Here is a 5787-nt window from a genome sequence, read left to right as displayed (position 1 = left end):
CTTCCTTCCTTCCTTCCTTCCTTCCTTCCTTCCTTCCTTCCTTCCTTTCTTCCTTCCTTCCCTTCCTTCCTTCCTCCCTTCCCTTTTTAAGTAGGCTCCATGCCCAGCATGGAGCCCAAGGTGGGGAACAAACTCGTGACCCTGAGATCAAGAGTCAGACCAGGCACCCCTCACCAAGACGTTTTAAACAGAGGAGAGATTATACCAGAACGGTGGTTTAGTAAGATTAATCTGGGAGCAGTGAGCTTGGAAAGTAAAACCAGAGGCAGAACAAACATTTAGGAGGCAAGTGAAATAAGGTGCTGAGAGGGCTTTTTGGGTCTAGTTTGATAGCCATTAGACACTTGTGACTATTGATCACTTTTTTTTTAAGTTTATTAATTTATTTTTAGTAATCTCTATACCCAATTTGGGGCTCAAGCTCACAACCCAGAGATCAAGAGTTGCGTGCTTTTCAGACTGAGCCAGTGAGGCACCCTTATTGACCACTCTTAATGTTACTAGTGTCACATGTGAAATAATAATGTTTTGGATATATTGGGTTAAATATACTAATAAAATTAATTTCACTTTTTACTTTTAAAGATGTGGCTACTAGAAAATTTAAATTACCCATGTGGTTTGCATTATATTTATTTTTTTTATTTTTTTTTAAAGATTTTATTTATTTATTTGAGACAGAGAGAATGAGAGACAGAGAGCGTGAGAGGGAGGAGGGTCAGAGGGAGAAGCAGACTCCCTGCTGAGCAGGGAGCCCGATGCGGGACTCGATCCCGGGACTCCAGGATCATGACCTGAGCCGAAGGCAGTCACTTAACCAACTGAGCCACCCAGGCGCCCTGCATTATATTTCTATTGAACAGTGCTGGACTCAAGGAAAGTGCACATGAGAGGGAAGAATCATGTTGCCCAGAGGAACAGAAATGGCAGTGCCATTAAGAGAACTGAGGAAAGGGAAGCTGTTTAAGAGGAAAGAGGACAAACTTGTTTTCAGAAAGCAGATGCTTTTACAAAGATAGTTCCCCCTTATCTGCAAGGGATATGTTCCAAGACCCCCCAGTAGGTGCCGCAACCACAGATAGTACCAAACCGTATATATACATGTTTTTCCTGTCAAGACACACCTATGATAAAGTTTAATTTATAATTTAGGCACAGTAAGAGATTAGCCACAATGACAAAATAGAACAATTGTAATAGTCTATTGCAATAAAAGTTATATCAATGTGGTCTCTTATTGGACCATGCTCACCCTTCTTGTGATGATGTGAGATAATAAAATACCATGATGAGATGAAGTGAGGGGAACGACATAGGTGTTGTAATGAGCCATTGGCTACTAGTGACCCTCTGACAGTATTTTAGAAGAAGGATCATCTACTACAAGACGGTGGTTGACCACGGGTAACTGAAGCCTGGGAAAGTGAAGCTTCAGATAAGGGAGGGGGACGACTACTGTAGGTTTATTTGGGGACGAAGATAATAATAGCCATCAAGTTGGAGCACCTGGGTGGCTCAGTTGGTTAAGCGTCCAACTTTTGATTTTGGCTCAGGTCATGATCTCAGGGTTGTGAGATGGAGCCCCGCGTTGGGCTCTGTGCTGGGTGTAGAGCCTGCTTAAGATTCTCTCTCTCCCTCTGCCCCTCCCCCTCTCTAAAAATAAAAAAGCCATCAGGCTTTCAAAATGCAAAGAACTAGAACTCTTCATTGCCTTTAATATAACAGATGTGCAAGTGATTTTTATATCCAGAGATGAATTTCCCAAAGTGTGTCTAAGGAAAAGATTCCATGAAAAAAGGATTCCATGGTCAATTACATTTGGAAGATAGATATACATACCTCAGCCTCCTCTTGGATATTCATATTGCCCTTTGGCATATTAAAAGCTGTAAGAAGATGCACTTAAGTTTACCTTATATTTCCCAAACTTATTTGAGCACAGCGCTAAGCCATTAGTTGTTATCTGGTAATAGTATCCAAATCAGGGATATTTAGTTAAAGATAAGATGGGCCAGGAACTTGAAGACAGAAAAATTTTCAACCCTTTCAATACTTGGAAAGGGATAGGATCTTCCATGTCTGGGAAACTCCGAGTTGCTCTAAACTCATTATATTTCATCTTGGATTTTCTGTCTCTGTTCTCCTGAGACAAGTTGAGCCTTATGTCTGAAAGCAGGCAACACTTTCATATGGCCTGTGAGCTCTGGTGAGACCACCAGAATGCCACATGCACATGTAACACACATCTTTGTACCTCTTTAGTAGTGGATTCTGGGCCAGGGGCCAGGCCTTGGAAGAATGTCTAGGGGCTTAATAATGTCACGGTTTTCATATCTTTGTCCTTTGGGAGAGATAATAGGCAAGGTTTCTCCTAATTCTCCACACCATTTTATTCTGGAAAAAAGACCTTGTGCTTGAAAGGGGACTGATTCTATGCTTCTCATGTCCCTGGCATCAATACAGCCCAGTGAAAGGAGAAAGAAGTTGGTGTATAAACCTCTGTGGCTTGGTACTCTTGTGACATACTTTTAAGTTTTTGCTCCCTAGTGATGCTCTACTTTAGCTGCTAGAAAACTCAGTAGAAACTCAGAGAAGGTCTGTCCCCTGGCTGTTAGAAAGTAGTTAAGTGATGAGGAAGTGAATCTTCTCACATCCTCTGGGGGCCAGAGGGCAGACTGTAGGCCCTAACATGGCCTCCAATGACTCTCTCCTTCCTGGTATTCACGTCCTTGGGTAATATCAACCCACTTTGAAGAAGGCTGATCTGTGTAAAAATAGGAAATTGGATACTGCAATAGGATGTTGCAGAGATGATGGGAGTATGACTTCCCAGGCTAGATCTTAAAAGATATTGCGACTTCTGCATGTTTTTCTTTGCATCACTAGCTTTGGGAGAAGCCAGCTGTCATGTTGTGAAGGACACTAAAGCAACCCAATGAAGAGGCCCACCCATGTTGTGGGAGCCGAGGCCTTCTGCCAAAACCTAGTACCAGCTTGCCAGTCATGTGAATAAGCCATCTTGGAAATGGATCCTCTAGCCCATATGCCCTCAAATGACTGCAACTTCATGAAAGACCCTGAGCCAGAACCACCCAGCTAAATCACTCCCAAATTCTTGACCCATAGAAACTGAAATAATAAATATTTATTACTCAGCCACTAAGTTTTGGGGTTATTTCTGACCTAGCAAAAGGCAACTAATATGGTAGATGTGTATTCTGTGTGATGTTTGGTCACTGAAATGGCTCTAGATTTGCAAATTATTACTTTAGAATTTGATTAGTTCCTCCAAAACATTAGGCTTACCATGACCTCTGTGCTTCTTATTCTGGTGTGTATACCAGAAAACTGGTTTTTCCCGAAGGGTTAATAACTGAGAGAAGTGATAAAAAAAAACAATACTTAATGATACTCTCCCTGTAAACTGTTATAATAACCAGAGAGAAAGGAAACCTCTTAATTGCTACTTTCATTTGACTTTTTGAAACAAAAAACAAAAAAACCTTACTCCAGGACAAATCTTCAATTTCTTTTTTTTAATTTATTTTTTATTTTTAAAGATTTTTATTTATTTATTTGACAGAGAGAGACACAGTGAGAGAGGAAACACAAGCAGGAGGAGTGGGAGAGGGAGAAGCAGGCTTCCCGCTGAGCAGGGAGCCCCGACGCGGGGCTCGATCCCAGGACTCCGGGATCATGACCTGAGCCCAAGGCAGACGCCCAACGACTGAGCCACCCAGGCGCCCCCAATTTTTTTTTTTAAATAAATGTTTTATTTAAGTAAAACACACATACAGAAAGAGCACAAAACAAGTGAACATTTTTTTTTTTTTTAAAGATTTAATTTATTTATTTGACAGAGAGAGACACAGCGAGAGAGGGAACACAAGCAGGGGGAGTGGGAGAGGGAGAAGCAGGCTTCCCGCGGAGCAGGGAGCCCGATGTGGGGCTTGATCCCAGGACCCTGGGATCATGACCTGAGCCGAAGGCAGATGCTCAACGACTAAGCCACCCAGGCACCCCAAAACAAGTGAACATCTTGATGACATATTGTAAAGTGAACATACCCATGTAGCCACCACCCAGACCAGAGAAACCGAACACTCCCAGCCCTACAGAAGTCTATCTGTTGCCCTGTCATCCTGACTCTCTTCCCCTTCCCCCACAAAACAGTATCATCCTGACTTCTAAAAACATTTATTAATGTTGACCTTCAGGGGCGCCTGGGTGGCTCAGTCGTTAAGCGTCTGCCTTCGGCTCAGGTCATGATCCCAGCGTCTTGGGATTGAGCCCTGCATCAGGCTCCCTGCTCAGCGGGAAGCCTACTTCTCCCTCTCCCACTCCCCCTGCTTGTGTTCCCTCTCTCCTGTGTCTTTCTTTGTCAAATAAATAAAATCTTAAAAAAAAATGTTGACCTTCATATAAATCATACGGTATGTATTTTTTCATGTCTGGTTTCTTTTGCTCAGTTTATTTGCATTTTTCATTTAGGATTATAAACATCTTGCCTAATTGCCATTAGTGTATGCTTCATCTGTTATTTTTGGATAAACTTTAAAGATAGCCACAAACTGTCAGTAAGTTCACACAAGGGAGTGAAGACACATATACTTATTTAAGAGGACAAAAAGCCTTCTAGTAACTTACTGGAATTTTACTGAATCTGTGCCTTTTGGTTACTGTAAGGCAGAGAGTGGCTGAACTTCTCAGGAATTCAGGCTCTATCATTTTTTTAAGCTGTGAGCGTCTGGTTAAGTTGCCTCAACATCCCAGTGTTGCTGGGAAGATTAAATGACATGTAAAGGCACTCTGTACACTGTAAACAAACAAACAAACAAACAAACTACACACGTATTTCAGGTGTTGTTTTGCTATTGGGGTTCACCTTGGCAGTCTTGGATAATGAGGATGATGATTTTTGATTTTTCCGGATGATCTAGCAGAACTCACAGACTTGAATGAAAGCTCCCTCAGGTCAAGGAGGACCAGACTGATGGGGGGTAGAAAGAAAGATGGGCCACACTGGGTGCTGAGATTTAGAAGACTAGCTTCAGGTGTTCTTGGTTCTTGTAGGATCCATCTGGGTGGCTTCTTGCAGGAGCTGGAATTTCCAGAATTTGGGTATAGGGTTTCCAGAGTTATTCCTACAGTGAGGGGAGCTAGTTTGGAGTGAGCATAATTTTGTTCAACAAGCAAGAGAGAAGCTCATCTATCTTGTTCAGGACTAGCACTCATTACGAGAAAGGTGAAGAAAATGAGGGCTATCACCCAAGGGGCATTACAGTGTCCTGGGGGAGGCACTTATGAGTAATTAGCAAGCAACCTGGGGTTAAACTTGATGGAGTGAGGGAGTGCGTTGAGGGTACCGAAAAAGGCAGGATCATTTCAGGCTGGGGTAACCTTTGGAGAAGGGTGGTTGGAAGGGCCTTTGGTAGGTGTGAGTGGTCAGTATCTCAGGGCTGGAGGTGACTATGTTGTCTGCACCCCACCCCCCCACGCCCAAAGGGAAGAAGATGATTAACGCGCGCGCACGCGCACACCCCTAACAACACAGGCTCCAAGGCAGCCGCCAAATCCTTCTATGTCCCCCCAGTGCGCCGCACAGAAAAGGAGTCCAGACTGTCCTTCAAAAAGCCAACCCTACTCCCCGGCTCCCACACCCCCTCCTTCAGCACAGGAGGGTGGCGAAGGATTTATAACCCACCTCTTTCTTCCAGTTGCCATGGAGACCAGCCCCAGTCCTTTCATTCCTTCTGGTACCGGGAACATTTCTCCAACGCAGGCGGA

At 43.5% G+C, this 5787-nt stretch overlaps 1 long non-coding RNA gene across 1 annotated transcript; it reads right to left on the bottom strand.

The window, feature by feature from the left end:
* Nucleotides 1–4934: 4934 nt before the first annotated feature.
* On the bottom strand, nucleotides 4935–5775 carry LOC118011283. Its single transcript, XR_004679443.1, has 2 exons — nucleotides 5705–5775; nucleotides 4935–5159 (listed from the first exon to the last, which is right to left on the bottom strand). It is a non-coding gene; the product is annotated as an uncharacterized LOC118011283 (long non-coding RNA).
* Between the last annotated feature and the right edge of the window lie 12 nt (nucleotides 5776–5787).

This window comes from Mirounga leonina, unplaced genomic scaffold, assembly GCF_011800145.1.
Source record: "Mirounga leonina isolate KUSES-001 unplaced genomic scaffold, KU_Mleo_1.0 Mir_150, whole genome shotgun sequence".
Lineage (NCBI taxonomy): Eukaryota > Metazoa > Chordata > Mammalia > Carnivora > Phocidae > Mirounga > Mirounga leonina.
Note: the sequence above shows the minus strand (reverse complement) of the source record. Positions and strands in the feature narration are given on the sequence as shown.